The sequence below is a fragment of the Vicia villosa genome, linkage group LG5, assembly GCF_029867415.1.
Source record: "Vicia villosa cultivar HV-30 ecotype Madison, WI linkage group LG5, Vvil1.0, whole genome shotgun sequence".
Lineage (NCBI taxonomy): Eukaryota > Viridiplantae > Streptophyta > Magnoliopsida > Fabales > Fabaceae > Vicia > Vicia villosa.
Window position 1 is genome coordinate 85,226,375 of NC_081184.1, and position 20,252 is coordinate 85,246,626.

General features: G+C 34.9%; 1 long non-coding RNA gene across 1 annotated transcript; it reads left to right on the forward strand.

Moving 5' to 3' along the window:
• Nucleotides 1-12,387: 12,387 nt before the first annotated feature.
• Nucleotides 12,388-13,388, forward strand: LOC131606811 (uncharacterized). Its single transcript, XR_009285056.1, has 3 exons — nucleotides 12,388-12,676; nucleotides 12,783-12,944; nucleotides 13,037-13,388. It is a non-coding gene; the product is annotated as an uncharacterized LOC131606811 (long non-coding RNA).
• The last annotated feature ends 6,864 nt before the right edge of the window (nucleotides 13,389-20,252 follow it).

Consider the following 20,252-nt stretch of genomic DNA (forward strand, 5'->3'; position numbering starts at 1 on the left):
TAATCAATCTGGTTAACCCTGAAAATTAGGCACGAAGAAGAGAGATGGTTAGTGCATTAAAGATCGACAACCTTGATTTACCAGGATAAATCAGGGTTAGAAACCATAAGATTAAATAATTTAAAAATAATTTAAATAACACCAAAAATTAAAGAAAAGTCGAAAGTTTGATTTAATATACCAATCAAATAATTATTGGATTAAATCCTAATTATTTAATTGATTAAAAGTATTTATGAAAATAACATTGAATTTTTAAAACAAAACAATTATTAACAGAATAAAAAATCGAACTTTCGATAAAAAGAAATAAATAAAATAAACAAATATAAAAAAATTATAAACTTTGGTAAATAGATAAAAAGATGTTTAAACATAAATATTTAATAGACAAAAAGAAAGTAAATAATTAAAAGAAACTATGTAATTAAAAATTTTAAAAAAAATTAGAAAAAAACTTAGCTTTTATTCAGTGTGGCATGTCATACCCCAAATTTGTCCTACCCTTATTTATCTGGCTTGCAACTCATAAACATACATCCATTCAGGTCATATCATTGCATGCATCTGTATCATTGGTCCTTGGTCAGAAGGAGAGACTTGAAGCCTAATGTGGGGTGTCACCATCTTGCCCAAGATCCTTTGAAATCAGGGTTTTCATCCAGTTCATGGCATTAGTGAGGAGGTACAAGTTCAAGAGACATTTGATTGCCCAAATCATCATAATCAAGGTTTCTTTGACCAAAGTCAACCAGCTGACTTTCTGGTCAACATTTAATCAGGAGTAGATTCTATGAATGGGAAGCTCTCATATTGACTATGTGGATGTGTTTGTTTGACTGGATTTGACTGGAAGAGGTTTAATCGGGAATTTCATCAATAGCCGGAAAAATCAGAACAGTTGACTTTTGAGTCAAAATCAGAAGAATTATTCAAATAGTGACTTTTGGTGGAAATTCAACCAAGAAAGTCAAAGGAATAATAAAATCAGGGCAAATTGGTCAAAGTTTCCATTTTGGGAAATATGGCTAAAAATGGAAAGCTTGACACTTAGAATTTTTTCTAGAACATTGAGAATGGTTGATTAGCTCACTTCAGCATCAATTTACACGTGGCATATGGAAGAATCTCAAAACAACTTTAACAACAAAAATACTCATCTCATAGCATACTACAAGTTTGTAGTTGGAAATATTCTCAAAAGATGATTGGATCAAAAGTTATTCAGGTTTGAAGTTGAACTTTTTCATTCGTCACAAGTCATGAAGCTGGGCAAGCTTCCTGGGCAGCGCAGTCATTTAACCGAGCACGTGGCGTGCCAATTTTGAAGCTAATTTTAGAGAAATATACAAGCCCATTTGGTGTAAATTTGGTCTCTTTCTCTTCACCCCCATGTCCTCTATAAAATGCACTAAGGATCGTATCAATTGGACGAATATTGAGTCACCCATGAGGCCCCAAAGTTACATCTTCGCAAAGAAAAAGTACACATCTGGCTGGGCACGGACTAAGGCATGCGCGCAACATATCATCAAACACCTGGCGTGCGGTTTTTAAGTCAGTTTTTAAAGAGCCTCAGGCACATCCTCGGCCTAATCCAAGTGTCAACATGTTCTATGCCATGTCCCCTTTCATTTGAGCAAAGATTTATATCATTTGGCTACTTGGATGTCAAGATACAAAGGGATAAAGGGAGCTGCTCGTAATTAGCGACATGACCGAGTTTTCTGCAGTAGCCACGCGCACACACCTACCAGCATGCCATAATAAACCATGCAATCCCATGCACACGTGAAAGGCCCACAGAAAATTACTACAAATGCAACCCTTGTTCACCAAGTCTTGAGAAAAAGATCCCACATTGCTCAGGTCCAAAAACAGCCACCACCTCACTCTATATAAAGCCACCACCTCACTCTTTTCTGACTTCGGACACGCTTCATTTTTTCACTCACTCTCATTTTTCACACTCTCCTCTTCTTCCTTCACTCTCCTTCTCTCTCCCTTCATTCACTTCCAGAAGTTTGTTACGGTTTGTAACAAACTCTTCTTCCTCAATCCTCCACCACCTACAACCACCTTCATCTTCCTCCGTCAACCTTCATCACCTTCGTTAACCAACCTCACTCTCATCATCAACCTTCACCATCATCTTCACAGCAACATTGAACTTCATCATCTCCATCTTCCATTAGTCATCACCTTCATCAGTCATCACCACCACCATCGTCTTCGACTCGCTACACTTCTCAGCTATAATGTTCAATTACGGTCATCGCCATCTTTCTGCTCAGCACCAAACACCGCCGTCACCATCGCACAAGTAAAGCACCGATTCAATAAGCAATCTCTCTGGATACATACTCTCAGAGCTCGCCTATAAGAAACTCCATACTAATTCGAAGCGGCTAGGCAGTATCACCTACAAGATCCGGAAGTAGAAGAGGTCGCTGAAAGTTGCAGTGACTCAAAGAATCGTTCAGCTTCGTAGCAAACGTCATCGAGATCAAGAGCAAGGAGTAAGATCGTGGAGCTTTCTTTCACACATTTCTTACAAAGATTCAACAGGTAAGCTTTCTTGATTTTCTCTCAGCATGTTAAGGATCTAAGGCTAAGCTCATATGCTCTTATGAAAATGTGATGTGTTTGCGTGATAGTTTTTGGATCTTTAGGATGTGTTACCATTTCTGCCTATGATGATGATTTTTTGAACGTTTGAATAAAGTATATTAATGCCACGTTGTGTGGTGGTTGTTTTGACATTGTTACGTCACGCTTCCATGGACGTTGTTCATACTAGGGCTTTAGAAATGGCCACAGTTTGTTCCTTAGAGTAAGATTCATAGAAAAACGAGGCAAGTTTCGGATTCAGCTCGGAAATCCGAGGAGAACGGTGGTGGTTTAGTGGTTTTCTGGGCAATTTTGGTTGGCTCCGGCGAGAGTAGCCCGGAGAAGACGATCGGTTTCCGGCGTCTGAACCTGAGTTTACCGTTTTCAGATGGCACACGTGTCTTGCATGTGCTGGTCCTTCGTCCTTTTTTATTTTTCATCGTCATGCACGTGATTGAATTATGTGGTTTCATTCTGTGGTTGGCCAATAGTGATTGTTGTCCTTTTGTGACTTAATGATAATCTGACTGATAGATATTGGGTTGCTAGCTTCATGTCACGTTTTTTCCATATGCTAATAATAAATCACATGCAGATTGAGAGAGAGATAAATAAAAGCTGACTAAAACAAAAATGAAATAAAATGGAATAGATGGTGTGTTGGTTGCGTTGGGCCACTCGCTCTGGGCCTTGCCCGTTTCTGAATTTGCACCCCTGGCCTTACTGATGCACATACATTTCACTAAATCTGGGCCTGAACGCTAGCGCTATTTCCACCCCCCCTGTTTTACGGCCCAGTTTGCTTTTAACTAATTTCAGTTCATTCAGAAATTGCCAATTTCCCCCCCTGCTGTTAATAAAAGCATAATAAAAACTGATTTTCCTATAATTCTTTTTTGCATATTAATTCACCCTTTTTTAAATGAAAAATGACAAAAATATTTTTTTTACTCAATTAGACCTTTTTAGAATTTTATTTTTTTCTTTTCATTGAATCTTAATTGATTGATTTCTTTGATTTGTGATTGGTTGATAAACCATAATAAATAATAAATAAATAATTTTTAGTCTTAATCCAAAAATAGTTTCTAGCATGAATAAAAATGCCTTTGCTTGTGAATAATTTCCATGAATAGTGTAGATTTTAATTCTTTTATTTTTGTGAATATTTTCTTATATTGTGAAATGCTTAAATAACGTTTTCCCCATTCTATTAGGAATTAAAATTGCACAATAATTCTAGGCTTAAAAATTAGGCTAGTCTCCCCCTTTTTCATTCTTTTTCTTTTACAACCTAAAACATCTAAAAAATATTCAAATAAAATCCCTTTAAAAAACACAAAGAAAACACCAAAAAAACATTAATAAAAAAGTGAAAATTCTTAAAAAGGGAATGGAAGCTTGAACGTCCCTTGCTTAAGGGAATGTTTGAGTGCTTGGATCTCCCTTGCTTTAGGGTCCCATTCAGGCGTAAGTTCCCAACTTCTAAAAAACACCAACCAAAGAGTAACTCGAGTTTCCCTTGCTTAAGGGATTTCCTCGAAACACTCAAACTCTCTCTCTCACCTCCTTTCTTAAGGGCATTGTTATCTCCGCTCTATTGCATCCTAGGCTGTCCCCTTATGCAAGAGCGCGAGCGTTAACTCCGCCCAACTAAAAAACACAAAAACAAACAGAAAATCTTGAGCCGAACTACGGCGCTCTGATTCCTGAAAAGGATACGTAGGCATCAAGTCGCGGGGCTTGAACGAGCACAATTGTAAATATTTCCTTCTTTTCCCCGTATTTCTTTTGCATTCATTCGCATATAGACATAGACATAGTACACACCCTTTAGATAGAAACAGACATAGGTGGATACCTTCGAGTACGATGGGCGTGAGGGGTGTTAGTACCTTCCCCTTGCGTAACCGACTCCCGTACCTAGATTCTCTGGTCGCAAGACCCCGTTCCTTCCTTTGTTAGGTTTCCTGGTATTCCTTTCCCTTATGGGATAAATATATTGGTGGCGACTCTGTTCATTTTTCGCGAGCGTGCGACATGGCATGGCTGAGGGCGCATGATATGGTCGCAAGCCCTGGGACGTCAGATATGGAACGGATGAGATCATGTGGCTGGAGAGCGAGGGTGCATCATAGTCACGTGGAAAGCTGATCACCGGATCCCTCTGCAATTAAAAGACCAGCGCGCCTTTTTTCGTTTGAAACGGGCCAATGGGACGTCTCCACGTAATCGTCTTCTCACCGTTTTGGAGCCCAAATTTTGCTACGATTTGGCTTCCGCTTTGCTGCGATTTCATGAACAAACCCTCGTAGCGAAGTTCAAGAACATGGAACCTGCAAGAAGACAAACCAAAAACGCAAAACGAATGCCCAGATTGATTCTAATTGGCCTTATGAACATAATGAACCTGTTAATTTGGCCTGCAATCGCCCCTATCTATGGATCCCTAATTTTCAAAACTCGAACCCTAGCAATGGCGGTTCTCGATACGAAAGATTAAACGATAATTAAAATAGCCAGGAACGTTCACAGGATCATATTAAACCCGAATACACAATCAAAATTCATTTATGATGCATGGAATTATGAAATCGAAGTTAGTATATTTTGATGCAAACCGTGGCTCAGGGACGATGATTCGTGATGCTTCAAGCCTTGAATTTGACTGGGAAAGCTTTCTTGATGCTCCTGGAACGTAAATTGATCCTCAAATCTTTCTGAAAGTGGCTGCCAAATCGAATCTGAATTGCTTTGGAACTTGATTTTTGAGAACTCAGTTAGGGTTCTTTGAGGATGCAAAATTGTGTCCTTGCCATTTGGAGTGATTACCTACTTATATGTGAAGGATTTAGGGTTATGAAACTTGATTAAATCTTCACCATATCAAATATTGAATTTGATTAAAACTTGATTTGTAAATGTTTCTAAAATAGTCAAATCTCAATCTTTTCCCACCAATCACACTTAGCACTTGTTGTGATTATGTGGTATAATTGGTGACTGGAATCAAGTGAAAATAGAATCAAACAAATCTCCTTCATATTTTCTCATATTATTTGATTTATATTATATTTTCCATGAATTAAATTCAATAAAAATATGAATATTAAACCAAAAAATTCGTGGCATTGGATTAGACCTTCTAGATAACTTGAACAATAAGTTTGGACCTTAAAAACTTGGGCCTATTTGCAAAGAAATTCACTTTGAACCCTTTTCTTTCACATTTTTCCCTTTAAAATTGTCCGACTTTAACAAGGCATATCTCCCTCAATTTTTAAGATATGGAGGATTTCTAGGACTTTTTCGAAACCTAAAGATGTCCTCTATAAGCCACTTTGGAATTTTTTTTCCATTTGAGGATTTTATCTTGATGATATGGGCTTTGACAAAAAACTGCTTTTTGTTGACTTTCAAAAAAGACCTATGATGATTTGATCCATATCTCTCAAATGAAGAATTTTTTGACTTGGCTTATGAGAGGCACATTTGTAGGGAATTCAATTTCCTTCAAATTGAGATTTGGATGGAAAATTTCTGATGTTTCATGTGAAAGTTATGGCTGGTCAAAGTTCAGTTGACTTTAGGTCAAAAAAACCCTAATTTAGAAACTTTAGGTTTTGTTGATTTCTGATCTTTCCTTGATGAATCATGATCAATCCTTGATCAAAAGATGAATGATACTTCCAAATAAGGATGTTGACCAAAAATCAGGAATTTTGACTGCACTTTGACTACAGTTGACTTTTAGCTCAAACTAGTCGACTGTTGACTTTCTGAGCAATTGACTGGGCAATCCTTGGAATTGAAGCTTATAATTTGCCATAGAGATAGTTTGAAACATTATAAGCCATATGAAATCCATTGGAGACTTTGATTCATTGATTTTCTTTAGAGAATTCAAAACCCTAGTTCATTGAGCCATTGTTTAGGAGAGTGTGTATTTCAGTCTTGAACTTTGGTATGAGCTTGAAAGGAGAGATGAGATGGGAAAATTTTGGGGTATGACAGCGGCCCCTGTTCAATCTTCTTAAACCTGAGGATGTAGAGTGGTTTGTATGTCAGTCGGTATCTGAAGGTGGAAGAGGATTGAACACTAGAGTACCAGAAAATTTGTACCATCGGGGATGGGCTTAGAGATGCCATCCGGCTGTTGGGAATATGAGGTGGGCTTTAAGATGCCACCTGTCTTTGATAAGTTTTGAAAGTCAGAATGAGTCGTTTGTTAGACTATATCTGTATTTGTTGATTGTTATTCGTGTCAGCACCGTTCGTAGTAACTGAATTAGACTTTGGAAAAGTTGATCGTGTCTACACCGTTCGTGATGATAGAATTAGATCTTTGAAGGTCGATCATGTCAGCACCGTTCGTAGTAAATGAATTAGATCTTGGAAAGATGATTGTGTCTACACCGTTCGTGATGATAGAATTAGATCTTTTGTCGTGCCAGCACCGTTCGTAGTAACTGAATTAGACTTTGGAAGGTTGATCGTGTCCACACCGTTCGTGATGATGAAATTAGATCTTCGAGAGTTGACTGTGTCAGTACCATTCGTAGTAACTGAATTAGATCTTGGAGAGATGATCATGTCTACACCGTTCGTGATGATAGAATTAGATCTTTGAAGGTCGATCGTGTCAGCACCGTTCGTAGTAACTGAATTATATCTTGGAAGGATGATCGTGTCTACACCGTTTGTGATGATAGAATTAGATCTTTGAAGGTCGATCGTGTCAGCACCGTTTGTAGTAACTGAATTAGATCTTTGAAAGTTTGTCGTGTCAGCACCGTTCGTAGTAACTGAATTAGACTTTGGAAAGATGATCGTGTCTACACCGTTCGTGATGATAGAATTAGATCTTTGAAGGTTGATCATGTCAGCACCGTTCATAGTAACTGAATTAGATCTTTGAAAGTTGACCGTGTTAGTACCGTTCGTAGTAACTGAATTAGGTCCGAGATGTTGTTTATCTGCTTGTACCTGTGTCCTGAAAAACTGAAGTTAATTTTTATGCAATGTCATGGTGCATGTATTATGTGATGAGCTTCTCAAAATAAATGAGAAACCCGTATGTTATGTATGAGACACTGTATGCCATGTATGGATATGTATATATGATGTATGAACATGATTTATGTTATATGAAGTATCTTGATCGGGACCCTAATGCCTCCTCTTGTTTCGAAGATATACGGCTGGGGATTTTTGATTTGTGTTTGGGGATGAAAGTGATTTTGAATGATTGATCTTGATGTGCCCTGTCTGGGGATAAGAGAGATGAATGGACCTTTGTTGGAGAAATTAAGGTGTCAGGGAACTGGCAGTGCCAAAGATGTAAACTTTGTTGGGGAATTGAATCTTTGTTGGGAAGATAATTCCCATTGATTACTCTGTGGGGATCTTTCTAGAATATTTGACTTTGAGGGAGAACCTCGGGATTACTTAGACATTGTCTAATTGCCTTTCCTGTTTTTTACAAACAAACAAATATTTTGCAAAGGAAAAGATAAATGTTAATCATATTCATATGCATGCGTTCATTCAATACTATCATTGGACATTTGCGCATTCGAAAGAAAAGAATACTCAGGAGAATAGAAAAAGAAAATGACTTGTATTAAGAAAGAGCCATGAATATAAAAAATGATAGGGGAACATTTGTGTGTGTTTTTTTTGAAAAGGTACAAAGTAAAACAAAAGAAAAATAGCTATGTGGAAACGATCCTATTGAGTTTCAACTCTGCTATTGCCATTATGTCTTCGAGCATCTCATCCCTTGCTTGTTGGAGAAAGATGATTGAACCGGTTTGTGCCCTTTGAACTTGACATTTCTAATTAAACTGAATGATGAGTGATCTGAACTTGATTCTTAAGTCGATCACAGCTCTGAGACCTAAGATACATGTTTCATACTCAGCCATATTGTTGGTACAATCGAAACACAGTCTTGCTGTAAACGGAGTGTGTCCACCTGCTGGAGAGATAATCACAGCGCCAATACCATTACCAAGTGCATTCGAAGCTTCGTCAAAAACCATGGTCCATCGGGATCCTGGTTCAGGTCCTTCATCCGGACCGGGTTGTTCACAATCAGTAACAAGCATAACATCCTCATCTAGAAATTCAAAACACATAGATTGGTAGTCGTCTACAGCTTGCTGGGCCAAGTGGTCTGCCAACACACTTCCCTTGATTGCTTTCTGTGTTGTGTACTGAATGTCATACTCTTTTAATATCATCTGCCATCTTGCTATTCGTCCAGAGAGAGCGGGTTTCTCAAACACATACTTGATAGGGTCCATTTTAGAGATCAATAAAGTGGTATGGTTCAACATATACTGTCTCAGTCGGCGAGAGCCCATGCCAAAGCACAACAAGTTTTCTCGAGCAGTGAGTATCTTGTTTCACAGTCGGTAAACTTTTTGCTAAGGTAGTATATTGCATGCTCTTTTCGACCAGACTCGTCATGTTGCCCCAGTACACACCCCATTGAATTCTCCAACACTGTTAAGTATATAATTAAAGGTCTTCCTTCAACTGGTGGTATCATGATCGGAGGTTCCTGAAGGTACTTTTTGATCTTGTCAAAAGCTTCTTGACATTGGTCATTCCATTTCACTACTTGACCTCTCCTCAGTAACTTGAAGATTGGCTCACAAGTAGCGGTCAGATAGGAAATAAACAGGGCGATGTAATTCAAACGTCCCAAGAACCCTCTAACTTCTTTCTCGTTCTGTGGAGCAGGCATTTCTTGTATGGATTTTACTTTTGCAGGATCGACTTCAATACCTTTACTGTTGACAACGCACCCTAGTAACTTACCAGACCTCACCCCGAAAGTACACTTGTTTGGATTCAATCTCAACTTGTATTTCTTTAATCTATCAAACAACTTCTGTAGGTGGACCAGATGTTCTTCTTCGGTGTTGGACTTCACAATCATATCATCAACATAGACCTCTATTTATTTGTGAATCATGTCATGGAACAGAGCTACCATTGCACGCTGATACGTTGCCCCCGCGCTCTTCAACCCAAACGGCATGACTTTGTAACAAAAGGTGCCCCAAGGAGTATTGAAAGTTGTATTTTCCATATCTTCGGGAGCCATATTAATCTGGTTATAACCTGAGAAACCATCCATGAAGGAGAACACTTTGCACTGTGCAGTACTATCAACTAGGATATCAATATGTGGTAGAGGAAAATCATCTTTGGGACTTGCTCGATTCAAATCTCTGTAATCTACACACATTCTGACCTTTCCGTCTTTCTTAGGTACCGGGACTATATTAGCAATCCATGGTGGATAGCTCACAACCTTCAGGAAACCGGCATTGAACTGTTTCTCAACCTCTTCCTTGATTTTCTGAGCCATGTCAGGCCTGCTCCTTCGTAGCTTCTGCTTAACCGGAGGACTGTTTTCTTTGATAAATAGACGGTGAACCACAATATCAGTATCAAGCCTAGGCATGTCTTCGTAAGACCAAGCAAATATCTCAACATTGTTTCGTAGCATCTGGATCAATCTCTGTTTGACACCCTCTTCTAGCTCAACCCCTATCTTGATTTCTTTCTTTTCTTCATCAGTACCTATGTTCACAACCTCAATTGGCTCTTCATGCGGCTGTATAGTCTTTTCTTATTGCTCTAGCAATCTAGCAAGTTCTCTGGGCACTTCTTAATCTTCCTCACCTTCATCCTCAGCTAGGTAGATCGAATTTTCAAAGTCATATTTAGCAATAGCAGAGTCGTTATCAATGGGATCCAGAGTGGGTATGGATCTGCAGTGCATTATGTGGGTGTGTAAGAACACATAGTGTTACGACCGGCTTCAAATTTTAAGTTATAGAACTTAACCTACAGAGTCGCCACCTATGTTTTTATTTTATCCTAAGATAAGGGTAAACATGGGATAAAAACCTAAATAAGAGTTTCTGGGTAAGTTGAGAAATTAGGGTCGAGGGAAGGTGTTAGGCACCCTTAACCCTTCCTTAAGGTTTTCTATATGTCTCTAAGGTTTATAAGAATATTACGGTAAGGTTTATAAAATAGTTTATGGTTAAAAATGTACAGTAGGGTAGAGAATAAAATCTCAAACCTACTTAAATTTAGGGGAAGGGGACTCGTTTCGGTTGTCCGAATGCCTACGTACCTCCTTAATGGAGGATCAGAGTCAACGTAGTTCGTAGGTTTGTTGGTGTTTTTTATGGGATTGTACGCCATTATTTTTGTATGTTGAAGTGTATTTTAGGGAGTTCACGTAGTTCGCAGTTATCGTAGTTTGTAATTGTGATTAAAAGTTTTTTTTTTTTTTGGGTGTACAATCCCTATTTTTGTACTTTTATAATAATGATAATTAGTAAAAAAAGAAATTTAACTAGCATAGTTGTATTTTAATTCTTTTGATACATTAAAAATTATAACATGAAAGATATGTATATAAAAAGATATTTGAATAGGTTAATAAATAATTATTTCTATGTTTTCTTTTATTTGAATCGTAGATGTATTAAATGAAATTAGAATAGTTATGTCGCATTTGTTACACTTAACTTAGATAATTTTAAGTGTTTTACAATTGTAATTATATAGTAAAGTTTTTTTAAAAAAAACTAACGAAGGATAGTAATTAAGTAACGGTTAGAAATAATCATGAAATATGATTCTACCAAGTTTTAAACAAAATAAATCCCTTTTTTAGGTGTTGGAATAAATTAATTTTTATTTCTAAACCAATTGTCAAATTACTTAGTAAATGTATTATTTTAATAATTATTAAATGTAGATTAGAGTAAAAATTAATTATTAGAGATTAGAGACTATTAAAGTAAAACAAAACACTTATATGCAATATTAATAATCATTATATATTTTATTTAAAAAAAAAAGATTATTAGTTAAATTTTTTTTCGATTATCAATTAAGTAAATAAATAACTAATAAATTGATTAAGAAAAAGGAGTATGGTAGTTTTAATGGGGTGCGTTTTATGTTGTTAAGTAATTACAGAGAGGTGTAAATATAAGCAGGGCAGGCCCAATAATTATCAAAACACACTGGACACTGTATGAGTGGGTGTACGTTATTACGATAAGCCGCAGTGTTCTGATCGTATGATCCAGATCTAATGGTCCACAGAATCATGATCTGGGACGTAGATCTAGAATGTATTAATCGAACGGTCTGCATGCGTTTCTTTTTAAGCGAGGGAGTATGGTAGTTTTAATGGGGTGCCGCACATATGACCAATCACGTGGCCTTTAAGTGGCCACGTGTCACAATCACACTTGAGAAGAATCTATCTACCCAATACTAATAAATTGACCAAAGTGACTATTTTACCCTTCTACCAAAAACTTCTTCCACTTGCAAAAGGTTGTTCCGGTAAATAACAAATTCAATAATACAAATGGCCAAACCTGCGGTTCTCATTGGCCTGTATTCCAAAATCTCTGTACTTGCCACCCACTTTTTGTACTTCCCTCAACTCTTTCCTCCAAACAAATACACGCCTTTGCAAGTAAAATAGAAACAGCTCTTTCTCACTCTTCCTTTTCAAAAACCTGCAAATCTGCATTACTCTCAAGCACCGGATAATCTCCAACATCTTTCGTTTTCAAACGCTCAGGTATCAGTCTTCCAGCCGTTTCTTCGCCGTATCTCTATCTCACGCGTGTGATTGCCTTTGTTTATGCTGTTTTTGCTGAGCATTTTATATCACGAACCATTATTCGATCTTGATTTTTCTGTATTTCTAATTTGCAGGAATAGCCTGGTTTGAGCGTCGCTACATCCATATATGCAAAATGTGAGTTCCTCTGTTGAAATCGATTTCTCATGTTTTTCCTTATTATTTCTGAATGTTGAACTATTGAACAACTGATTTGTGTATCTTACAACATGAGTTTCCTTTTGTTTTTTATTAACTGTTGTTCATTTTCTTTGATAACTGTGTTTCTTTTTGCTACTTTTTCATTTTATGTACTCTATGTTCAAAGCCTGGCATCACAGTCGAGTAGCTCTAAAGGTCCTAATTGGCATCACAGTCCAAATCAAGGTTCGACTTTGCTTTTAGTTTCGTGTTATATATGCCTATTTTTCAATTTTATATACGCACACCATGTGTTTGATAAAATTCTGGAAAAGACAAATATGATTAACAGTGATTATGGAATCCCTTGCTTTCGGCAATGAACGTTGGATCCTTTGCTTTGATTGTGTTAGTGACAAACTATGCAGTGCATGGTTCAGTTCGTGTTCAAGTTCTTGGATGGATTTGTGTTTCTCTATCTGTTAGTGTCTTTGCAGCACCACTAAGCATTGTGGTATGTAGATATAGTTAAATATAATTAATATATATAAGCTAGCTTATGAATTGATTAATGAAGCTAATGATTTTCTTGAATTTTTTATGCAGGCACAAGTTGTTAGGACAAAGAGTGTTGAGTTTAGGGTCTGGATGAATTTTTCTTCTCACTTCAGCCAAACCAGGTAGAAGTATAGGGCCAGTTCACTATGACAATGGGAGAAGCACAAAAGATAATTATGATGCAAGAGTCTTTCACTAAAATATTGTTCCTCTCCCTCTTTTGGCTGTTTTTATGGTTTGGTTTTTTATGTTTTAATCACTTTTCAAATAAGTTGTTTTCAATAATTTATTTTCACAGTTAACCAAATAAGTTGTGTTTAAATACCAATGCTCTGATTTTATGTATAAGCCGAATTTCACCAGTAGCTCTACTTTTGATTCTTCCATCTTCATACGACACTGACTGTGTTATGGTATAATGTTTTCAACTAATGTTATACTTTTTCATGGTAAAAGCTAACACATGGTTTTCATTAGAGAGTGTATAAGTTGTTTTGTTATGAAATGTATAAGCTGTTTTTGTTTGCATTTCAAATCCCTTTTGCTTTCCATCCTGAGTTCTCTGATATTTTATAATATTTTATATGTCTGTTTCTTTTACAATGTATGATTTTAGTGTTTTCATGTTGTACTTTTTCACTTTTATGTAAAGGTTTCAGTAGAGAGTGCTAAACATGGTAAAAGCTAAGACATTAAGTTGTTTTGCTATCAAATGTATAAGTTGTTTTTATCTACTAAAGTTGGTTAACCTGAGTTAGTATTTAACCCCATTGAATATACAAGTACACTGCAAATATTGTCTGGTTTCAGCTCCATGTAACTTTTCCATTTGCTAATTGCTCTTACCTTCTTTAGGTTGGAAAAGGTAGGGATGTTAGTTTAAACCAGACTGCCCTCTTTGAAGGGAAAGTAGCAGGTGGTAATGGAGAGCAAGTGCTTAGCATGGATATTTACAGGCTCGGGCAACTGTTTGATTTATCATTGACAAGTTTTTTTTTGTTCAACCCGCCTTTGTTTTAGCTATATTAGATGTTTAATTCTCTTTTGAACAATGTTTCTGTTTTTTATTAATGTCAATGGTAGACATAATGTCACCTAATGGTGTAATGATGCTAGCATAATCTATGTAAGAAATTGTGTTGAAATATTCAACTTTAATCAGCTTCATTAATTGGATGGTGATATTATTCACCTTTTTGTTATATCGAACCTTTCCTCTATCAAGTGTCATTACAGTTTTAAATCATAACAATAAACTCCCAAGACTTTTTAAAAAAACAATAACTGCAAGAAAGAAAGCACACTTCTGACCATTTATAGTACAAATACACATGCATATAACAATTGAAAAATAATACAAAATCTCTACATATCCAACAGGTTAAAGCTTTTAGTAAGCCTTAAAGGTTCTTTTGCGCAAGTCTGTACAACCACACTAATCATAACAGGAAAAGGTGAATAAAATATCACCACTGGAGCTTGAAAAAGTTGGAACTTAAAATATGATAGTGCTTTTGTCAAGGGGTCAAGGAGTTTATTTTGAGTATAATCTTCTGTCTTTGTCTTTGACATAACATTTGAATTAAAGTAAAACAAAGTACACGAATGTGGCAAATTACAGCCTTTTATTGAGGGATGTGCCCACCTTTCAGCTTACTTCATGCAAATTTCGTACCAAGTATGTCCTTGGGGAAATCATCCAATGTTGTTGTTCTCAATGTTTGGCAGTCATGTGTCTTGTCACGTACAAGCTGGAGATAACCTATTCCTTTGGGGTAGTTCGGTTAACATGTAGTAACCAAACATTTTAAAAAAAAAAACTAAATGCCAACACTACAATTTTAATTAATTATTCCAAAATTTGACTTTGTTTCAATTTGACATTTACTGATTGTACTGCCACGCTATTCACCAAACAGAACTTAACAACCACTTTTTGCCTCCAAGACATTTGTTTGTGCCACTCCTTCAACGAGGCAGAAAATAAAGTTTATTATGTAAGATAGAAGCAAGCTTTGCGCTATTCACCAAATTACAAATGAACAACAATTTCTCAATTTTTTTTTAATAATCATTTAACCAAACCTATGATGTAACTTTACTGATATTGGAAACAATGTTCCTCAATTTCTTTTAATAATCATCTAACCAAATTACAAATATTTTTTTATTGGTCAATTATTTAAAAGTGGTTCTTTATTAACTAATTAATTAAAATAAATATTTAACATGCATTAACAAATTTTGAACACGTAAATTATTTTGTTAATAATTTTTTATAATACATGTGATCAATGTTTTTATTTGAGATTAATGCATAATATGTTTCCCATTCATATTACACTAAACTAAATCCATAACAGCATGTTTTCAAACATTGCATTTCTACTCTCTCGATTTCACCAAGTATATGAGTAGCCGTGTGGGCAGGGGCGGAGCCAAGGCCCAGCCAGCCCGGGCAGGCGTCCGGGCTCAACCCCTATTTTCTTTGTATTTCCCTAATTTAGTAGTCGATTTTTAGAAAAAATCAGGAGTAAAATTAGGGGCAAAATTAGTAAAAATAAGGTGTGAAAATTAAAACAGATGAATAATAAATCGTGTAAAATTTTTGCCCAGGCTGTCTAAATTTTCTGGCTCCGCCACTGCGTGTGGGCAGCTACAACCTACTATATCGGGTTTCAAAACCAGTCTTATCTATGTACAAAATCGTTTGACTATAAGGTAACTTTAATGTACATGGTCTAATTTATCCTGCCATAGTTTTTCAATCTGTGTCAGTATTTTACGAAAATATATAGTCATATGTAGCAGGGATGCTACTACGATTGCTGGTTGCTGGCTCACAACCAAGAGACTAAATTGTAAAGCCTTATTTCCAGTTGTTTCATGTATCTTTTCATTCTTTTGAATGATCATACTCGTGCGGATGCATGGATGTCTAATGTGCTTTAAAATTTTCCTTTTTTTTTTCTATTTTCATTGGTCCTTTTTCTTTTTATTTTGTATGTTTATTTAATATAATTGAATTTTTATGATAATAAAATATTTAATCTTACGGGTCACTATCATTACAATGTCTATTTTATTTTAATTAACAATGAATTTTATTTACAAAGAACAATCTTTATTTTAAATTTAAAAAATAAATTTATCCGTGCGGGTCACTAGCACCATAATACTTAGTTTTTTTAAGTGATCAAACCTTATCAGATGAAAGATATGAACGAATTTATGTGTGCGGCTGCATAAGTCACTATGACCATAGTACTTATTTTTTTGAAGCGATCAAACCTTATCAAATTTTTTTGTGGATCATTATTTTAACTTAGAATCTAATTTTCATACTACTAATATCTTATTAGTAAAATCTTTTTTTATATTGTTAATTTCAATTTTTTAAATACATTTTGGTCAAAATTCTTTACTTCACCTTTTTTTCGTATCTACACCACAAATAATACACCCGGGCGACAGCACGGGTCTCTGACTAGTTTTAATCATAATTCAATTTTTTCAATTTTTATTTCATTTTTAATTGATCCCCATCTCTCTCTAACCTTCAGCCTCTCACCTTTTCCCTCTCTGCAAACAACAGAAAACCCAGAACTATGAAACCCATATGAAGATATTCATAATCTTCATCTTCTTCCCCTCTCATCTTCATAAACCAAGTCCAAAACCCATGAACGCGAACCTTAATCCCAAATGAATACCCAAAAAACAATCGCCCAAAAACTTGAATCAATTACACGGAATTCGACCCCAAATAACTCAGAGAAAACAACACACACAAAAAAAAAAGCAATCAAGTCCTAAAAGCTAAGTGAAGGATTTACCTCTTCCCAGAAATTCTTTTCGTATAGCTTTCCTCTCCTCCTCTTTCTGATCTCCGATCTCCTTCTTTCTCGTAGGTACGTCGGAAAATGAAGGACGCGGCGGCGGTGGTCAAAGAAAAAAAAGATGAAGGCTCTATGCTTCCAACTCTTTTTCTACTCCTTCTATTGTGTTCATTTTTTTTCCACCCCTTTTTAGATTGTTTAGGTTTTCGTTTTATACAGTTTTTAGGATAAACGAATTAGGAAATATGTTTTAATTAGTATTGATTCAAATTGATTGGAGATTGGAGATTTGATTCGTTTTTTTTGTTTATGTAATATGATTAAAGCTTACGAATTTGTTTGATTCGATTTAGATTAGGAAAGATCCGATTTGCTGTTAAAGTTGTGTTTTGATTTTACTGTAAATTGATTTGGTTATGATAATTTTGTTAATTAATAAAGATTTTTCTTTCATGAACTTTTGATTCTATTCAAGTCCGTTTATTGATTCAAAATTAGTTTTAGGGTGTTTTAGCAGAATTAGTGTTGAAGGAGATGGGGATGAAGGGGCTGCGACTGCTGAATGTAGAAGATGAACAGGGTTTAAAACCCTAATTTGACTTAGTCAATTATTTCCAAATAAAAAAAATAAAAAAAATAAATATAATAATGTTAATAATTATTATTTTAAGTGATTATTGACACTAGTTATAACAATAGAGATATTTATAATAATGAGTGGAATGATAATAATAACAATATTTTAAATGATAATTAATACTATTAATAATAACAAATTAATCAGGTTAAACAAAAAGATTGGATACTTGCATTACACGTGAGAATCAAAAATTTAATAGCTAATTTGGGAGCAAATCTTGCATGGACACGGTCATAAATCTATATTCTTAGGCACAACCAATAAGAAGTGAGTAATTTTTAATTTATTTTTATTTTAATTTTGTTTTTAATTGGATTCATGGGGTGATTGAGATTATGAAGGAGAGAGAAAATTATTAATTTATTTTTTAATTAATTAAAATTATGTGATTGGTTGTTTGTAAAACAAATTCTTAGGTCCCTGTCCACCTAAGAATTTTCCCTAATTTGGTCATAATTCTAGTAAATATAAAAAATAAAACACAAATTTAGCCTAAAAATAGCCTAAAAAATAGGCCACAAGCGCCCCCTTTTTTCTTTACTAATTCTTGTCATTTTTTCATTAATATTTATTATTTAAACTAATTAGTTCTAGAAAATTGGTTTGTTTTAATTTTAATGAGGATAAGGTCGTGGTTCATTCTTTTTCTAATTTAAAAAACTTATTTAACTAAAACCAACATTTTAATGAAATAAGTAATAAAAATGCAATTTTTTTAAATTAATCAATTAGTTAAATAAATATAGGTAAGATAAATATTAAAACAAGATACTTCTATATGGGCTCTAATTCTATGGGCCTAAGAAATATTTTAATAGCTCACACCTCTATTTTGCATACACTTCTTATAAGTTAAATATAAAAACAAACAAGAATAATAATCATAATATGCTAAATAATAGAATAAAATATTAAATAAAATAGGGTAAATTTTGGGGTATGACACATAGCTATAGAAAAGTAAAAAAAATTCAAGAGAACACACAATTTGAATACGAAACGTCCAATGCTTTATTGAATGAAAATATGCTTATGAAATGAAAAGCCCAAACAAACGGACCGTTGTGCCCCGGGAAAGACACACGACTTTAAAGTTTATTGAATCCGGGTGTACTTGAATCGCCATGACTATGCCACTTCCTATCTCAAGTGTACTTGAATCCGGGTGTAGGATTCGTCCTCTATTTAATTCCCAAAACAACCCTGAAAAATAAAACAAGCAAAGCAAACAATAGAAAACACTTAAGTGATCCTAAACTTTAAGGTAACCCCTCTTTTTATTCGAAGTATCCCCAACAGAGTCGCCAGTTCTGTAATACGGTGAACTGACATTTTAGAAATGTCGCGGTAAGCAAGAGTCGCCACCGACTTTTATTTTATCCAATAAGAAAGGCATAAAAGAACAGAAAAAGACCTTTTAAAAGATTTTGAGTTCGGGGGTAGGTTATACAAAGGGAAGGTTTAAAGCACCCTTTGTATCCATGGTTAACCATGGGCCCTTAATTGCTTAGCTCATTTGTTTTCAAAAGTTTAGAAATGTATAGAAAAAGCATTTGAATAAGGACTTTAGCTTGTAAATAAGCGTATAGCCTTTTTGAAGATTTTTTATAAAAGGGCAAAAATAAATTTAAACCAGAGCAAGCAATTAGGAGGTAATTACCATTAAAGTTAAAAAAGTTCTTTTAGCCTTTCAGGGCTATCCATACCATAAGAGGGTAGGAAGTCCTTTTATTGGAGGTTGAAGGGTCATCGAAGTTATCATTCGCCATAAGACTGTCCCTGCCATAAAGAGGGCAGGTAGTCTAAGGGAAGGATAAAATACTCATTTTAGGCAACCAATGAGGACACCTCAGCAATCGAAAGGGACTATCATATCATATCGTAGGCAACCTCGAGGGACGAGATCTAATAACCGGAGGAAACATCGAAGGGACTTATGATCTTCAGTAATGATAATGAACTGAGGGCAACATTTGTTGAGGCATCCTCGTATCCGAGGGACTTGACTATTCTGTAATAAACAAGGCAGCAATTAACAAGGCAACAGGCAACAAGAAGGGTTACCATTAAAGGTGTGTGGGTGCACAATCACGTGGTTGATTCAGATATATTATCTTGTAATTAATTATTCTAAATTCAATTCAAGGTTTTCACGCCCTAAATTACTAACCATGCAGTTAATCAGAAAATAAAGCAGCAAAATAGAATCCTAATTACTATTACAACCTCGGAGCAGTTACATAATAAGGCAAAAACAGTTTGTGGGCAAACCACAAGAAAAGAAATAATTAAATAGCTGATAAGTTTAGGGTTACCACAAGGTTTGAGCTTTAATCAATCTGGTTAACCCTGAAAATTAGGCACGAAGAAGAGAGATGGTTAGTGCATTAAAGATCGACAACCCTGATTTACTAGGATAAATCAGGGTTAGAAACCATAAAATTAAATAATTTAAAAATAATTTAAATAACACCAAAAATTAAAGAAAAGTCGAAAGTTCGATTTAATATATCAATCAAATAATTATTGGATTAAATCCTAATTATTTAATTGATTAAAAGTATTTATGAAAATAACATTGAATTTTTAAAACAAAACAATTATTAACAGAATAAAAAATCGAACATTTGATAAAAAGAAATAAATAAAATAAACAAATATAAAAAAATTATAAACTTTGGTAAATAGATAAAAAGATGTTTAAACATAAATATTTAATAGACAAAAAGAAAATAAATAATTAAAAGAAACTATGTAATTAAAAATAAAAAAAATAGAAAAAAAC